The following is a 19,425-nucleotide window of genomic DNA, read 5'->3' as shown; positions in this document are numbered from 1 at the left end:
GATTACATCGTAATCAAAACAGTAGGTAAAGAAACATATGTCAACTTGAGTTTGAATAGCGTTTATCATTAACATGGTAAAAAATGGAATTGATTCCTAATGAACAAATGTAAATTAAGATCTTAAAATAAGGCACTGAACTAGTACCCTTGACTTCCGATCAACACTTTCCTTCAAACCGATACCAAAGTACAAGAATGTCGGATCGGTGGAGCCATCCTTGTAGTAAGCAAACACGAGGGAGCTATCATCACCCATGCTCTCTCCCACAAAACTACGAGAAGAAAATTGTCAAGTCGCCACATGCCCAGGTATATTTTTGAGAAAACAATGACCCAACTTAGTGCTATTACTTACAATTGTAGTTCTTTGAGCTTAGCCAGCAAAAACTTAGTAGCCCTCTAGATGTTCTTCTTGAACAACACTTGCAGCTCACCTTCAAGATTGGGTGTCAACATCTTGATGTACTTATTGACGTCTGCTACAAACTACTACTTGTCAAAAGAAGGTGGTGCATTTTCTCTGAGACCAACTTTGAATTTCTCATAAACAAGGCATCTCATGATCTGAGCAAGGTACGTACCTGAAGTAAGAATGTGTCAACAATGCCAACTACTTTAATGCCTTGGTCATCAACACCTTCGTCCTCTTCACCGGCCTCGGCAGAGGGTTCGCACCAATGTTCACATCAAATGCACCCTTAGTAACACACTAGGATTCATGAAAATAAATTTTACCAAGTAATCTTGTAATTGCATTTGGCTTAGAACGCGTAATGCAAAAGCAAAAAGAATCCATAAATGTGATTGTGAAATTAGTGGAGAAATCAAATTAACTTTTCCTCAACTTCCCAAAGAATCCCATTCTCAATTTGCTTGTATAGAAACGAGTCTGAAAGAAGTTCATCACCTGAAACATGCAAAATACAAATTTAATAAACAAACATAAATCATACTAGCTAGATTTAAGACATGCTAACCCAATAAATTCACAAAATATACACACACCAAGAATTAAACAACTTTCAGTATTAAGACAAGAATCTCGTTAAAATATGGATCAGTCACACAAAGACAACGGGAAAACATTAAATTTGAAAATACATTAAACATTGTAAATAAAAATTAACCCTTTCAAGCAAAACAAATTTTTTTGGAAAAAATATATTCATTAATAGTCGAAACACAAAATGACCATCGGAGAGTAAACTTTCTCATTCACGAAAACCATGTTTCTTGTTGATCTCATGTGCGACAACTTGAGATAATAATATGAATATAAAGTATAAAACTAGACACCGAGATTTATGTGGAAAGCTCCTAAAAATTATTAGGGTAAAAACTACAGACAATATGAAAATAATTCGACTATAATGTTTTATGGTGTACAATCACTCACTGTGTTTTCAAATACAACACACTCTATCTTAATACAGAAGAACAAATACCTCGCAAATATTATAGAACTAAACACTCAAATGCCATGAGATGAGAGAAAAGAACTGAGAATCGAATGATTGAAATGAGGGAGCGGTGCTCTATAAATAGAGTTCCCTCAGTGCTCCTTCAATGCGTATTGTGACTGTCATAAATATGAAAACCACAAACTATCATCCATCCGTTAGAGTAGGTGCCCAGCAAACCAACTTGTGGCTTGAACTTTTGTTGATTCTAATGTAAAACGATATTTATTTTAATAATATTTTACGATTTTATTGATTACGGCTTTATGCTTTATCAGTATATAAATGCAAGCTGTATTGATAAATTCCTTGAATATACAATATGTACCATGAGATCTGCCTCCCAACGTGAGATCAAGAAAGTCGTTAGAAAGTGTACCGTACATTCTAAATAGATTCCTAGTCGAATCAGCCGCCTAAAATAAGGATAAATGTCGCTTGAGCTTGAGACTAGCATATGTGATATAAACGCCATGTTTCATTCACAAGAGCATGGAGATGTCCATTCATACAGATGGATGATCATATGATGATGTACTGAATAACCCTCCCTCGGACTATCCAAGTGGTTCTGACTTATCGAGTATAATAGTCCGGGGTTATTATAACGTATCGTACTTTTACTATTCAAAATTTGCGGAAAAATTAAAAAAATTCTTAAATAAATCGTGAACCTTCAAAATTTGATAAAAAAGCTGTTCATCCTCAAAAAATTTTGCAACAGAAAAATCTCAAAATAATGTTTGCCAAAAGTATTTGCTTGAACCTCAATCAGTAACATAAAATCAGAGTATTTAAACATTGCAAATATCATTAAAACATGGGCGGTCCTCGGGTCAAGCCTCCTGCTCAGTCCAAGCCTGGTACCGTTCATGATTTAACGTTTTCCAACCCCATACATAAATTGGTCATAAGACATTTAGCATACTTCAAAAACTTGAAAATATTTTCTTGCATGTCAACATACTTACTTGGCTTGAGGGATTCGTTGGATTTCATTTGGGGCCACTGCTGCACATACTAACATGAATTCAACACTTAACTTGCATACTTAGACGTAGATATTCTTGCTCACCACCGAATTAAATAGATAACTTATGACATTCTATATCACTCGGGACTTGACCTCGTTAAATCTTCGTACTAACCCATGACATCGAACCCCGAACAATCTCTAAAATGATGTGAGAACATTTCTCAAAAATAATAGACATGAACTCACTATAGAACTTGAAAAGAAGAGGGAACAAAATATTTTTACAGATGGGGCCGTGCTCGGGCTCGAGCGCCAGGTCTACTGGAAAGAACACTTGGACAGAAAGGGTGGCGCTCGATGGGTAAAAATTTACCGCTCGGGCGCCGAACAAACTGGACTCCGCGACTCAGAAACTTATACTCTCCAATTTCGATACAGGTACAATGATCAATGCCTCGAGACTCATCCTAGGACACTATGATCCAAAGTCAACTCCATAAAAATGTCCCAAACGTTCTCAAGGAAGCAACGCACCACACGCAACGCAATAAAACTCATAACTCGAATTTCGACACCAAAATAGTTTTCGCGACTACTCGTTCTCTCAATTGCCTAACGACGCGAAACAAAACATCAATGACCATCCCAACATCATTAACAACATACCTAACACAGCAGCGATCACCCGTCAATCCCAACGAAGCCTGCAACCATAAAACTTCAAGAACGCATCAATACAGAAAAACGCAGTTTGAGCAGTCTAACGAAGAACGCCATAACTCACTCAATTGTTATCCAAATATTTCGAATTTACTGTCAAATCGAATGTATCAAAAAGTTCTACAATATTCATGTTGAAAGTTTTCTCAGAATCACGATTGAAAATCGCATTATTTAAAAAGACAGAAAAAACGTGATTTTTGATCCAAAAATGATTTCAAAAGTGATCTAAACATAATTGCTCAAACTTCTACATAACGCACATGTGTTTTTACGCATAAATAACAACACAACGCATAATATGACAAGATCGATGCAGAAATAAAAGAATATACGTGCCTTTGATGATTAGAAATACCGATATGACGATACCGACACATGAAGGATGCGAGAGACGATCCGGGACGAAGGTGGCATTGAATTCCTTGAAGAAAACTAACGAAAATGTGCTGGAAAAGAAGTGGAGGGCGGCAGCTCTCTTGGGGAAGAACCCCAGGTTTTTCTCTCCTCTCAAAATAATAGAAATCTGAAACGTGGTTGTATGTGTGTGTTTTGCCGATTTTTAGTGTGTGTAAAAGTGTGTGTATGTGTGATTAGTAAATTAGGGAGAGTAAAATTTGCTTAATTATTAATTAGCACTAATTTTAAAATACTAACTCTCCCTTAACTTTAACAAATTCTTTAATTTAAAATAAAATGTACATGTGCTAGACTTTAAAAGTTTTAAAATTCTAAACTCGCTTAACTAAATAATTTAGGCTTTAAAAATGCTGAAACTAGATAAATCATTTAAAATGCCCCAATTCTCAACTTAAAATAAAATACCATATTTAAAAAAATTGTCAAAATCGTCACCGGTCTCTTTCCTCGATCCCGTCTCGGATAATCGCCTGAAACATGAAACTCGAAAAACATTTTAATGTGCATCACCTAAACTTAAATAATTTAAAATAATGCATTTAAATAAGTCATGCATGACTAAAACTTATTTTAAAATTAAATAAATGCTTTAATTATTAATTAAATGCATGAGTTATACGTCTACTGAATTTGGGCACTACAGTTATGGTTGTACATCATTAGTCCTTTGACACGAGATAATGTAGGGACTTTACGTACCGACTCCATTGAGGGTCAACAAGTGGCCAGGTTGGGTGTAGTTTCGAAATGCGTAAGAGCAAATACATTGTAGTCAATGATTCACCTTTTGCCTACGGGTAAAGATATCTTATATCATCTGATGAGTTAATAATCCAAAAAATTCTCTGGCCAGAGCAAGAAATGTGCTTTAAGGAAATGTGTTTTCCTAGTTGCACATACCATGCTGATATTAGTACTCAAAGATAAAACACATCATTATCGAATTCATATGCAACTCTCAATATACCAATGATTTCAGATTCGATCGGGATATATGTGTTGAAAGGACCGTACTGTATGTTGACCATAACTTAATCTTTATGCGTGCACTATCAGTTATACGTAGGGGATTATGGATACTAGACGCTCTTACCATGATCTGATGATTGCAATCAGAAATGAGTTCTGATATTCTTGATCAAAGAGTTTATGAAAAGAATGAGGCTAATTAGGATAAGTCTGAATAAGAATAAATGTTATTCAGAATTACATGGAGATGTGAACGCATGGCTATCTGTATCCCTGAACCATTGAGGGTCACATAAGTATCCGATTATGTGTTTTCTTTGAGAAAGTCAGAGTTCAAGGAGTTGAATTTGACGATTATAGTTTGATAGAGATCAAACACGACGTTTATAAACTGATTTCATATGATAGAAGAAATGGAAAGTAATTAAATTGTTAATTAAAGAAGGAGAGTATAACTGTCTGTTTTGGTGAAGGAGTTCACTAAACTGCCAGCAGCCCAATATGGTAAGTGAAAATTTTGATCTTCGAAATTTCAATTTTCATTATATGAATAAGACTTGTATCCTTGATACATCGGCGTTGTCGTATCGTCGATCGGGATTACAATGAGTTCAGAATTATTTATTTAGTGAATTTAAAATTTACTAATTAAATGATAGTACTAGTAGTGGTGACTACTAATATGTGTACAAATTCTCGTAAACTATTTTATAGCGGTCTAAAATTAATTAAATAATAAGTTAATAAAATAAATTAAATAATATTTATTTTATTTTAATTAATATGTCTATGTATGTATTAAATGTGCATTTGTAAATATATTAATATAAACATATACACTTTATATGTGTGGGGACCCGGACGCTAATTCATTTCTTAATCATATTTGGGAATAAGTGGATCATCTAAATAAACTGGGTCTAATTTTTTTTTTAAATATATAAGTGCGGAACATAAGATAATCCATTTTATACAACATCCAAAGTAAAGTACAAGTCTTATACAATAGTATATCATATAAACTACTGTTCTTTCACTACATATCAAGTAATGAAAACCAACTCTATTTATGGGTCCGAATCTCCACGCTAAACTCGATCTCTCATCCTCTTCTCGACCTTGATCATGTTTCACCTGTTGTCATGCACACATACAAATACAACAATAGCCGGATAACTCTTGTGATAATATAATTCCCAATATAAACCAAGTATACATGCATTTTATATAAACATATACGAAAGCATATAACAGTTATCAATAACATGTATCAAATATGAAAATATTAAATGATATAACACTGTAAATCAAACTCATATCTCTGACTCGACTCATCTCTAGTCTAGTCTAGGGATCCCGGTTCTCGGACGTTGGCATATTATATCGAATATCTGCAATAGAAGTCAATCTACTTCTAAGCACATCGATATAAACCAAACATCCAGTGTCTAGGCACCTTTGCCACAGACTTGGCACCTCTACCAATGACTCGTTCTCGATATCTATCTTCAATTATCTGCTTTTTTATAAATCAATAGAAATAGCATTCACATTCAAGTAATACAAGGTATTAAAACAATAACAAACAAGTATGTGGTTTTGAGAAATTCAAGTCAAATCTAACTCGAGTCATATTTCCCGGTTAACATTGATTTATACCTTTCTTTTCGTAGTTCTGCTCGTTCTTCTATCGGTTTTGAAGCTTTCAATACAAATCTGGAATAATATTCAAGAACCCCAATATCACAAATAACTCAATGAAATACTGAATCTGATCAATATTCAATCTAGGTAACTGTCGACGGCATAATGGTACAATCTCGAGATACCGGCGATAAAAACACATGGCTAATCTCAACAATTCATAATCAATCAATAATCGCAATTCCAATACCAAATCTGTATATTCTCAATCAAACATATCTGAAAATCATAACAATTGTATACGGTGTCGGTTCTTCGATTCGGTTTCGATTATACGATGTCTAATATCTTAGGAACACCATATATTAATCATATCTGATTTCTCCAACATTCTTAATTTCAAATCATGTAGGAACTGAATAAAATTTACATCTTTGTGAAGCCTTTGACAAGAGGATTACAGAAATGTATTCGGATTGAAAATCTGCTGGTTAATTCTTGCCAAACCAAATTCCTAAGCTTGGATGAAGCTTTGAAGATTTCCCCTGAATTCTCTCGATTCTTGCAGATGGAATGAAGGGAAACGAAGGTTTTTATATATATATATATATATATATATATATATATATATATATATATATATATATATATATATATATATATATATATATATATCTTGCATGGCTAGGAAACATGTGTTATTCTTCATGTCTATCAGGCGGCACTCGGGCGGTTAAAAATTACCGCTCGAGCACGGAACATTCTGTCCGAGCACTATACTTGTTGTACAATGGCGCTCGGGCAGTCATTTTCTACCGCTCGGGCGTCAGACGTTCTGTCCGAGTACTAAACTTTTGGTGCACTGGTGCTGGAGCGGTCTTTTTCTACCGCTCGGGTGCTAAACATTATGTAAAATATTTGGTCTTGTAATGCACCGAAGCCCGGCTTCTCTACTCACGTCTTACTTTAGCTCCTGAAATCTCAATTCTGTCAATTAATTAATGTCTGCTAACAGTGATAAAATCTCGGGCATTACAATATGAATATATAAAGTTATGTGTATATATGTATTGTTAATATATCATGTATTATCAGAAGTTGATAATAATAATAATAATAATAATAATAATAATAATAATAATAATAATAATGATAATTATATGATAATTTTATTATAATAGAATTAAGGAGTCCTGATGGAAGAGGGATTCCTGATCTCATCAAGAATCGTACTTAAGGATGACAATGGGGCGGGGCGGATTTGCCACCCCGAATTCCATCCCCACCCCCATACCTACCACGATCCTCGCTTTTCTGAGTCCGAGAAATCTCCAAACCCGAAACCATGGGGATCAAATCCTCATCCATGTCCTCATCCCCGTTTCAAAAATATTAATGAGGTAAGACGAGAGAGGATTCGGGAATTTTCACAAACCAAAACTTATTATTATATATTATTATTAGTTATAATATTAATATCAATATTATATTATTAATACTAATAATATATTATTTTATTATTAATATTACTTTTGGGACAGGCTCGGGGACGAGGATAGTAATCTCATATCCTCCCGAACTACTTCGGTGATTTTTAAAAATCTCCGTATCCGAACCTGAAAAAATCGTGAATCCTCGTCCCTGTTTCAAGTTTTCCTCACTGGGCCTCGAATCCATGGGAAAATTTGTCATCCTTGATTAGACTCTATAAATATACTATTAGGGGGCATATAATACAAGAATTTTATCCACAAAAAACACACAAAATCCTTCATCCTTTCCAAAGCAAGCTTCGGCCATCACAACAAATTTAGTGAAAAATTTCGGCTACCACTTCCACGGCCGCGTCCCAGGCTGCTGCATTGGCTCTGGATTTTAGAAATTCGGACGATCCAGCCTCAACACACGAATTGTTTGGCTTTTCTAGTGCGATCTAAGAGAGCAACACAGTCTCTGATCATGGACCGGATTTGATGATCAAGAGAAAGAAGATCTGTTCGTAGGGATATACAAGAAATTTCATCTCCACTAACCCCAGATTGATTTGGTGTCCATCATTATAAATTTGCGGGTAAAAAAACTTAACACCCTATGAAATACGACGTCCAACAACTGTTTTGAACGTCAAAAAAATTTTAAAAATCTTCCGCTGTGACTTGGGTGCGAGAAAACGATACATCAACAGTGGTATTAAAGCCAGACTATTCTCAATCGTATGTTTGAATTCAAAATTATCTTGAGTTTATTATTTTTAACCACGTTTGAAATTCCAGGAAAATGCCACCCTTGAAAATAAAATATTGAAACAAAAAAATTTCTACGTGGCTGCACAGAAAAGTTCAGGGTAGCACGCCTGAGGAGTGCTACACAACTTGCCCATGCTTTTTTTTAAATAAAATTTTTTTTGGGGGCTGGCAAAATTTTTCTTACCCGAACTGTTCCAGCAGCAGGGGCGAGGGCTCGGGCAGTCCTGGAAGATGAGGACTATGTTTTCCAATTTTTCGGAATTTATGGGTCAAAATTGGTATTTTCTGAAAATCGATCAAATTGTCCGCGAAAAATAAATTTTGATTAAATCGCAGAATTTTCTCATGAAATAAATAATTAGAATTAGATTTTAATTATTTATATAAAAAAGAATTTTTACAAGAAATATAATTAATTGAAGTTAAATAAAAGTTTATTTAACTTATTAATGATGATAGTTAGTGATAATTTATAAAATACATGATTTATAGATATTATGTGAATCGATTTAATATAATATTTGATATTATATGGTAAAAAGATAATCGAGAGACATGACCAATTTGATAGGTATATGTTAGGATATTTTACATGTTGTATTTTTAATTATTGGGTAATTAAAAGTGGACCTAGTTTATGGTTCGTTATCATCCTTGAATTTGTATCCCAATGTGCCATGAAAATTTAAAGTAAATATTATATTAATTGGGAGATCAAGATTTAAAGTTAGTGCACCCATATCCTCGAAAGGTGTTTTGAAAATCGAATACATGTAAAATATTGGAAACTTATGTAATATTAAATTTGCATCCCTGCATTTACCTAGGTTCTGGACATGGATCCGTATATGGCTCATATGGATTAATTATCTCTCAATTATCCTTTATTATTTATGATGTATATGATATATTATAAATAATCAGTATGTATATTATTATTAATATAATAACAAGAGTTTCATGAATCTGACAAACATACAAACAAACAGAGTACGAGTTTTTAAAATTAATGATGAGACAAATTTTAAAATTGAAATATCTCCTTTTGGATAAGATCCAAAATTTAAATCAAGCCCATTAAAGGAAAATATAGAAAGTTTAATATTTTCATGTCTTCTATCAATGGCAGTTGCATGATAAACGCTACCACGGTCAATGTATGACTCATAAAATTTGGGAGGTCTGGACCTCGGAAAGTTGTGACTTCCACTGAATTATTTGATGTGAACTACATGGAAGTCCCATGACTTCGGCTCAAAAATTGTGGGATCTCATGGCGACCATTCACTAAGGTTCAACATTGATGGGTCGGGCTTGACACATGAAGAGAAGAAGATCATATTATTGGACTCTCCCCAAACGTGATGCAAAATTACTTGAGAGTTGCAAGAAGTTGAAATTGAGCTCTATATTTTGGAAATTTTGATTGGCTGATATTATTCGAGATCGTGATTTAGCAATTGGGCCTTGTGTAGTCACTATGGAAATTGGATTTCTCGTTTTCTTCAGAGGAGTGGGGAAATATAAAAATTGTAGGAGGCAATTCGTAAAAACAAAAGTCCATATTTTACGTCTTAGAAAATATTTTAAAATATTCAATAACAGTTTATTTTGTTTCTTTTTCACTATATTTGCGATGTCGTCTCGAAACCCACTATCTGTTTCTCTCAATCAAAACAAGTTAATTGGATCTAACTGTCACGATTGGCTGAAGAATTTAAATTCGTTTTAAATTATGAGAAAATATCATATGTGCTCAAGATACCTTCTCAAAGAATAGGCAGCTGCAAATGCCCATGCTGAGAAAATTTCCAACCTTGATAAATGGTGGTACCATGATCTTCAAGCTAAGAGCTATATGGTAACTTCTACGTCAAACGAGATGCAAAGGCAGTTTGAGAAAGCTGTAAATGCTGTTGACATTTACTGCCACCTAAAAGAGTTGTATGATGACCAAACATGTCCATTGAGGCACACTATTGTTAAGGAGCTCATGACATCACGCTTGCGAGAAGCGGCCTCGGTCCATGAAAATGGCGTGCGGATGATTGAGCTCATTGAGAAGTTGGTGGGCTTTGACCTTGTTATCTCCAATGAATTGTCCACAGACATTCTACTGCTGTAGCTGTCACCGTCCTTTGATGGATTTGTGGTGAACTGTAACATGAACAAGTTGGAGACTAGCCTTGAAGAGCTGGTCAACATGCTGACTAGTTATGAAGCCACCATCAAGAAGGACAAACATGTATAGGACGAAGAAAGGGCCAAAAAGGAAGGATAAGAAGCGTTCTCGTGCTTCCAAGAATAACAAATCTAGCAAGAAGCAGGCTGCAAACACTTCTAAAGGGTCCAAAAAGCGTGAGAAAGTAGAAGATGTTTGTTTCCACTCCAAGAAGCTTGGATATTGAAAGCGCAATTGCAAGGAGTATGTTGCCCAGAAGGGTTCTGGTAACGATATGTTTTATATTGAAATAAAAGTCTCAATTAATTCAAATTCTTGGTTTTTGGATACCAGATGTGGATCTAATCTATGAAATAATTTGTAGGTGATGACAAGAAGTAGAAGGCTGAGGGAAGGTGGGACCTTCCTGATAATGGGTAATGAAGCAAGAGTTGTTGCACTGACCATATGAGATATTTATTTAATGTTAACTAACAATTTTAAGTTATTTTTAGAGATGTTTTTTTTTGCTCCAGATTTAATTTAAAACATAGTTTCCATTTCTATTCTTGATAAAGATGGATTTTCTTATTTATTTAGTAAATGTGTTTGTATTGTGTACATGAATGAATGTTTGATTTCAACTCGTGAAATACAAAACAATCTCTATAACTTAGAAAAAAAAAAGATATTCCAAACAACCATGTCCAAATAAAGATGATAACAACAACGACAAACAAAAAAAAAAGATAGTCTAAACTAAGCACACTTAAGGCATAGTAAACTAGGACATATTTCCCAAATAAGGATGCACAAACTAGTGAGAGATGACATGTTTGACTCGTAAGACCTAAAATCTTTAGAGACATGTAAGTCATGTCTGAAAGGAAAGATGACCAAAGCCTATTTCCTAAGGAAAGTAGAACGTGCACATGATCTGTTGGATTTGATCCATACAGGTGTGAGGATCACTAAATATTACACGAGACATGGCCAATCCTCCTTCATTACCTTTATTAGATAACTTCTCGAGATATGAGTATGTATATTAAATGAAATACAAGTCTTAAGCATTTGAAAGGTTCAAATAAAGAAATAATTAAGAAAGAGTATTAAACCTCTTCGATCTTATCGAGGTAGAGAGTACGTAAGTACTAAGTTTCAAGAGTACCTAAAAAAATTAAATTCTCTCACAGCAGACTCCCACATCCACAATCCAGTTGAATGGTGTGCCAGAAAGTTGAACATTGATGGACATGGTTCGATCTATGATGAGATTCACAGAATTGTCGCCATCTTTTTGGGGATTTTCACTTGAAACTACGGTAAACTTGCTGAACCATGTCCACATAAAAGAAATGGATAAAACTCCATATGAGATATGGATGAGAAAGCCACCCAAATATTCTTTCTTAAGAATATGAGGATGTCCTGCTTATGTGAAGTAGGCGGTGAGAGAAAAATAAGATAGTAGAGCCAATTTGTGCTACTTTGTGAGATATCCAAAGAACTCCATGGGATGATAATTTTTTGATCTCAATGAAACAAATATGTTTGTTTCAATGAATGTCACCTAATTAGAGAAGGAGTTTCTATTAGATATAAAAGGCAGGATGATAGAACTCGATGAAATTTGGGAACCAACCACTACAGAAATAATAGATATCACACCCAACATCCAATCGAAGAAACACAAGCTCCTAGGAGAATCCTAATAGGATGACCCCGCTTCTTGAGGAGGGCCAAGGTGAGCCCATTCTTGGATGTGATTCAAGAAACTTCAAGAAAGCATTATCTGATGCCGATTCACCTAAATGGCTTGAAGCCATGCAGTCCGAAATGGACACCATGTATTTGAACCAAGTATGGTCCTTAGTAGAGGATGCAAGTGGGTTTAAAAAAGGAAACTTGGGGCTAATGGGAATGTGGTGAACTTCAAGGCGAGATTGATAGCAAAAGGATATACTCAAAGGCAATGTGTTGACTATGGGGAAACCTTTTCTCCAGTCGCGATGTTCAAGTCCATTGGGATACTGCTAGCCATAGCAACATAATATGACTATGAAATATGAAAGATGGATGTGAAGACATCGTTCCTTAGTGTGGACATTAAGGAAGAGATTTATATGTCTCAACATGAAGGATTCACATCAGTAGAAAGTGAGTATAAAGTATGCAAACTTCATATATCCATATATGGACTCAAGCAGACATCAAGGAGCTGAAACCTAATATTTGACAACACTAATCAAAGAGTTCAATTTTGCCAAGAATCCTGAGGAACCTTGGGTATACAAGAACGTTAATGGGAGTGCAATGACATTCTTGATGCTTTACGTTGATGAAATACTATTCATTGGGAATGATGTATGGAAGCTGCAATCAATTAAAATATAGTTAGCTGGTATATTTACCATGAAAGATATGAGTGAAGCATCATATGTAATAGGAATACAGATCTATAGGGATAGATCAAATAGGATGATAGAGCTCACCCAATCCACATATATTAATACCATATCGAGGAGATTCTCTATGAAGGAGTCCAAGAGAAGATATCTCCCAATGTCTCATGGTGTGACTCTATCCAAGTCTATATACCCTAAGACTGATGAAGAGATAGAAACCATGAGCCACATTCCATATGCGCCTGCTATATGCAATATTATGTATAATATGATATCTACTCCACCTGATATTGCATATACACTGAGTGTTGAAAGTATATATCAGTCAAATTCCGGTCCAATAAATTGAAAAGTCGTTAAGGACATTCTTAAGTACTTTAAATGAACTAAGAATTTGTTCTTGTTTACGGGAGTTGAGAATCAAAATTGGAAGACTATGTTGATTCTAACTTCCAATCAGATATGGATGCTTCGAAATCAACCTCTGAATTTTTATTCAAGCTCAATGGTGGTGTTTTCTATTGGAAGAGTTCCGAGCAAGACACTACAACAGATTCAACTACTGAGATCGAATACATAGCTGCATCGACTGCAGCAAATGAGGGTTTTAGATGAGATATTTTATTCAAGAGTTGGGTGTCATTCCTCAAACATTTGATCCAATCGCGTCTACAATGACAACATCGGTTCCGTTGCACAAGCAAAGAAACCGAGGTCTCATCAGCGATCAAACATATACTGAGGAAGTTACACATAATCCGAAAGATTGTAGGAAGAGGTGACATATCAATATAGAGAGTCGCTTCCACAGAAAACGTTGTTGATCTACCGACGAATTCCTGCAAGGACCATTGTTTGAGAAGTGGGAGATTGTTAGAGTAGGTTCCTAGCAAGCCAACTTGTGGCTTGAGATTTTATCGACTCTAATGTAAAATGATATTTATTTTAATAATATTTTACTATTGTATTCTATTATGTTATTATGTTTTATCTGTATACCTATGCAAGCTGAAGAAATAAAGTCATTGAATAAACAATAGGTACCATGAGATCCATCTCTCAACGTAAGATCATGAAACTCATTAGGAAGTGCACCGTATATATTAAACATGTTTCTAGTTGAATCAGCCGCCTAAAATAAAGATAAAGGTCGCTTGAGCTTGAGACTAGTATATTTGATGTAAACGTTGTGTTTGATTGGCAAGAGTATAGATATGTCCATTCATACAAAAAAATGATAATATGATGATTCACCAAACAACACTCCCTCGGACTGTCCAAGTAGTTCTCACTTATCGAGTAGAATAGTCCGTGGTTATGGCTGTCCACCATTATTCCTTTGACCTGTGACAATTTAGGGGTTCTACTTACTAGCATGCACTTTGATCTATTTGCCGGCTCCATTGAGGGTCATCAGGTGGCGAGGTTGGGTGTAGTTTTGAAATACATAGGAGCAAATGAATTGTAGTCGAGGATTCACTGTTTTCCTATGAATTAAGATATCTTATGTGATCTGATAAGTTAATAGTACAAGGAGTCTCTGGCCAGAGCAAGAAATGTTTTTTAAGAAAAGTGTTTTCCTAGTTACACATACTATGTCACTATTAGTACTCAAAGATAAATAACATCTTCATAAAATTCATATTTAACTCTTGATATATCAATGGTTGCATATTCGATCGGGATATATGTGTTGAAGAAACGTACTATACGCTAACATAACTTAAGGTTCTGGCAGGCATTATCAACAATACGTAGGGGATCATGGGGTGATGCTACAGTGCTACTAGACGCTCTTACCATGATCGGATGGGTGCAATCGAAAATAAGTTCTGATATTCCTGATCAAAGAGTCGATGGAAAGAAAGAGTGTAACATACCATACTTTACTCTACTTGAAATTTGCGGAAAAATAAAAATTTTCTTAAATATAAAATAAACTTTCGAATTTGCATTAAAATGTCTCGTTCGTCTAAAAAAATTTGCCATAAACCAACCACACTCAAGTTTGCCAACCATCTAAAAATATTTGCAATAAAAGATCACCATAAAAATTTTACTAACGAAAATACTTGTTTTAGAACATCGTAAACAAACATGAAATCAGAGTATTTGAAACTTTCATAAATTCTTAAAAACATGGCGTTCCTCGGGTTTAGCCTCCTGCGTAGTCCAAGCCAGCTCATTGATCTCCACCCCTCGTCTCCTCAAAGTCATCCTCACCTGTATCGATCAAGTCTAGTGAGTCTAAATACTCAACATGTATAAACTAGAGATAACGAGTAATACGAAATAAAATCACATGAAACTTTAAAATAGGACGTACATACTGAAATTTGAAATTGCTTATAAAAACTTGAACTTACGAACATACATAGACGTGCCATAACGTGAAACTTTTCTCAAACACGCTTGCATACTTGTACATACTTGAACATAAATAACTTCATAATTTTGCGTAGAGGCATGTTTCAAAGCAAGTGACCCATACATAAATACGTCTGATCAGACTAAACCATAGTACTGGACTGACAGGGAAAATTCACTGCCACATACATGAGATCCCCGTTCATGCTTTAATGGGTGGATTGGTCCCTAGTCATGCTTTACCACTTTCCAATCCTGATCTAAACTCGTTCATGCTTTAACGGGGTGGATTGGTCTCTGGTCATGATTTACCGCTTTCCAATCCCATACATAAATTTGGTCACAAGACATTTAGCATACCTCAAAAACTTGAAATATTTTCTTTTCCACGTTGAACATACTTACTTGGCATTGGGGGATTCGTTGGATCTCGCTTGGGGCCACTGCTGCACATACTATTATAAGTTCAAACACTTATCTTGCATAACTTATATGTAGGTAACTTGTGCTCGCCACCGAAGTAAAATAGCTTATGACATTTAGATCACTCGGGACTTGACCTCGTTTAATAATCGTACTAAGCCATGATATAGAACCCCAAAACAAATCCTATATTTTTACATAAATAAATTTTAACCATCGTACTAAACCATGATATAGAACCCCGAAGCAAATCCTAAAAAAAAATTTAATTTTTTTTTAAAAGGGTTACACGGACCCATATACGGGGTCCGGGTAGGGGTTCGGGTAGACGCTGAAAATTCGCATTTTGAAGAAAAAAAGGACACGTACGGGTCCGGATAGGGATTCGGGTAGACTCTGAAATTTCGTATTTTGAAGGACAAAGGGGATGGGCCATGAACCGACACCTCGAGACCCATCCTAGAGTGCTAGAACATTCATTCAAACTCAAAAAAAAGGCTCTAAAACAACGACGTCCAACTTACAACGCAATACAATCATGAACACGAAATTTGACACCAAATCAATTCCTACGATTGCTAACTCAACCAAGTGCCTAACGACACGAAACGAAACACCAACAATCTTCTCAACATCATTCTCGATATACATAAACGTAGCAGCGATCATCCGTCGATCCCCAACGAAGCCTGCAACAATAAAACTTCAAGAACACATCAATAACTTATATTTTCAGAAAACGCAGTTTGAGCAGCCCCACGAAAACGATCATAACTCATTCATTTCTTATCCAAATATTTCGAATTTACTGTAAAATCGAAGGTATCAAAAATTTCTACGTTTTATACGTTGAAAGTTTTCCAGAAAATCGACCGAAAAGTTGCAGTTTTTAAAATGACAGAAAATTTGGAGATTTCCGATCTAAAATCGTTTCAAAACCGATCCAACAAATTTTTGCTCAAACTTTTTACAACATACATGGATTTTTACGCATAATAAACAACACAAAGCATATTATGACGAGATCTATGAAGGAAAAATAGAATATACATGCCTTATGATTATTAAAATACCGAAACGGCGATACCGATGCGGGAACGGAGCGAGGTTTGATCCGGAACGAACGTGGCACTGTTTTCCTTGAATAAAACTTTACGAAATCTAGCTGCAAAGATCAGAAGAAAGGGGCGGCTGCTGTTCTCTCAAGAACCCTAAGTTTGCTCTCCTCTAAAAAATAATAAAAATCTAAAGCATGATTGTGTGTGTGTGTTTTTCAACCGTGTAAGTGTGTGTAGATGTGTGTGCGTGAGTTAGCTAGGTAATTAGGGAAAAGTTTTGCCTAATTACATACTTAACATGCTCATTAAATTGCTAATACAATGTTAACTCAATATTAACTTTACTAACTATCTCACAATAAAATTTAAAATACAAAATAAAAAAATATTTAAAAGTTTTAAAATCTAAAAATCACCTAATAATTAATTTAGGCTTTTTAAAATACTAAAAACTTATAAATAATTTAAAATGCCTCAATCCCAACTCAAAATAAAATACCACATTTTAAAATTTGTCAAAATTGTCGTTGGTCTCTTTTCCTCGATCCCGCATCGAATAGTTTTCTGAAATATGAAACTCAAGAAAATATTTTAACGTGCATCACATAATCTTAAATAATTTAAAATAATGTAATTTCATAAAACATGCATCGCTAAAAATCATTTTAACATTAAATAAATGATTTAACAATTAAATAAATGCATGAGTTATACATGTACTGAATTTGGACTCTACAGTTACTCCCCCACTAATATAAATTTTGTCCTCGAAACTAAATCTTACCAAAGAGTTCTGGATGGCGACTTCTCATATCTGCCTCGGTCTCCCAAGTGGCTTCCCCCACTGATTGATTCAGCCACTAGACTTTGACCAACTTCGTTACTTTGTTTCGAAGTCTCCGCTCTTGCTTGTCTAGGGTTTGAACAGGTCTTTCCACATATGACAGATCTGGAGCCTACGGCAATGGCTCGTAGCTCAAAACATGCAAAGGGTTAGCTAGGTACTTCCTCGGCATCGAGACATGGAACACATTGTGTACCCCGGCCAGATTCGGCGGAAGGGCAACACGATAAGCTAGTGTCCAAACTCTGTCAAGAGTATCAAACGGCTCAATAAACCTCGGACTCAGCTTGCCTCTTTTCCGAGATCTCATAACACCCTTCATAGGTGCTATCTTTACAAATACGTGGTCTCCTACGGCAAACTCTAGATCTCTCATTCTCTTATCAGCATAGCTCTTTTGACGACTCTGTTCGGTCTTCATCCTTTCTCGGATCTTGACCATCACATCTGCAGTCTGCTGAACAATCTCTGGACCAAGTTCTGATCTTTCACCGACTTCATCCCAATGAATTGGTGATCTGCACTTCCTTCCATACAATGCCTCGTATGGAGCCATACTAATAGATGATTGGTAACTGTTGTTGTAGGTAAACTCCACTAGAGGTAGCTTAGATTCCCAAGTCCCATGGAAGTCGATCATACAGGCTCGCAATAAATCCTCCAAAATCTGAATCACCCGCTCAGACTGTCCATTTGTCTGAGGGTGAAAAGCTGTACTGAATAGCAACTTCGTCCTCATGGTTGCATGCAAACTCTTCGTAAAGGACGATGTAAACCTCGGTTCCCTGTCGGACACAATAGAAACTGGGATTCCATGGAATCAGACTATCTCCTGGATGTAGAGCTCCGCATACTGCGTCATGGAGAAAGTCGTCTTCACTGGTAAGAAATGTGCTGACTTGGTAAGTCGATCCACTATAACCCAAATAGCATTGGATCCTTTGACTGACCACGGCAAATCAACAACGAAGTCCATAGTGATATTCTACCACTTCCACTCGGGGATAGGGAGTGGCTTAAGTATTCCTGCTGGTCTCTGATGCTCTGCCTTCACCTGCTAACAAGTGAGACATTCAGACACAAACCGAAGAATGTCTCACTTCATGCCTGGCCACCAATACAAACTCTGCAAGTCTTTGTACATCTTGGTGCCTCCTGGGTGAATTGAATACGGAGATGCATGTGCCTCTGTTAGAATATCCTCTCTGATCGAATCACCACTAGGCACCCAAATTCTACCTCTGTATCTCACAATACCATCGGACACTGTGTAAAGTACACTGCCGTCTTTGGCCTCATCCTTCAGTCTCCATTTCTGCAACTGCTCATCTGAAGACTGACCTTTACGGATTCGATCAAACAACGAAGATTGGACTGTCAGATTATACAGCCTAGAAGCTCTGCTTTATGATAAACTTCTAAACCAAACCTCTGAATCTCAGCCTGAAAAGGTCTCTGCACTGACATCTGCGCTACAAATGCAACTTTCCTGCTCAAGGCGTCTGCCACAACATTAGATTTTCCTGGATGGTAGCTAATTAAGCAATCGTAGTCTTTTACTAACTCCAACCACCGTCTCTGTCTCATATTCAGTTCTTTCTACGTGAAGAAATACTTGAGACTTTTGTGATAAGTAAATATCTAGCATTTCTTGCCGTACAAATTATGTCTCCATATCTTCAATGCAAATACGACAGCAGCTAATTCAAGATCATGAGTCGGGTAGT

The 19,425-nt window shown here is 35.7% G+C and overlaps 1 pseudogene; it reads right to left on the bottom strand.

Moving 5' to 3' along the window:
• Positions 1 to 2: 2 nt before the first annotated feature.
• On the bottom strand, positions 3 to 7,559 carry LOC140831462 (translationally-controlled tumor protein homolog; annotated as a pseudogene).
• Between the last annotated feature and the right edge of the window lie 11,866 nt (positions 7,560 to 19,425).

The sequence above is a fragment of the Primulina eburnea genome, chromosome 5 (genome assembly GCF_022965805.1).
Source record: "Primulina eburnea isolate SZY01 chromosome 5, ASM2296580v1, whole genome shotgun sequence".
NCBI classification, from domain to species: domain Eukaryota; kingdom Viridiplantae; phylum Streptophyta; class Magnoliopsida; order Lamiales; family Gesneriaceae; genus Primulina; species Primulina eburnea.
Note: the sequence above shows the minus strand (reverse complement) of the source record. Positions and strands in the feature narration are given on the sequence as shown.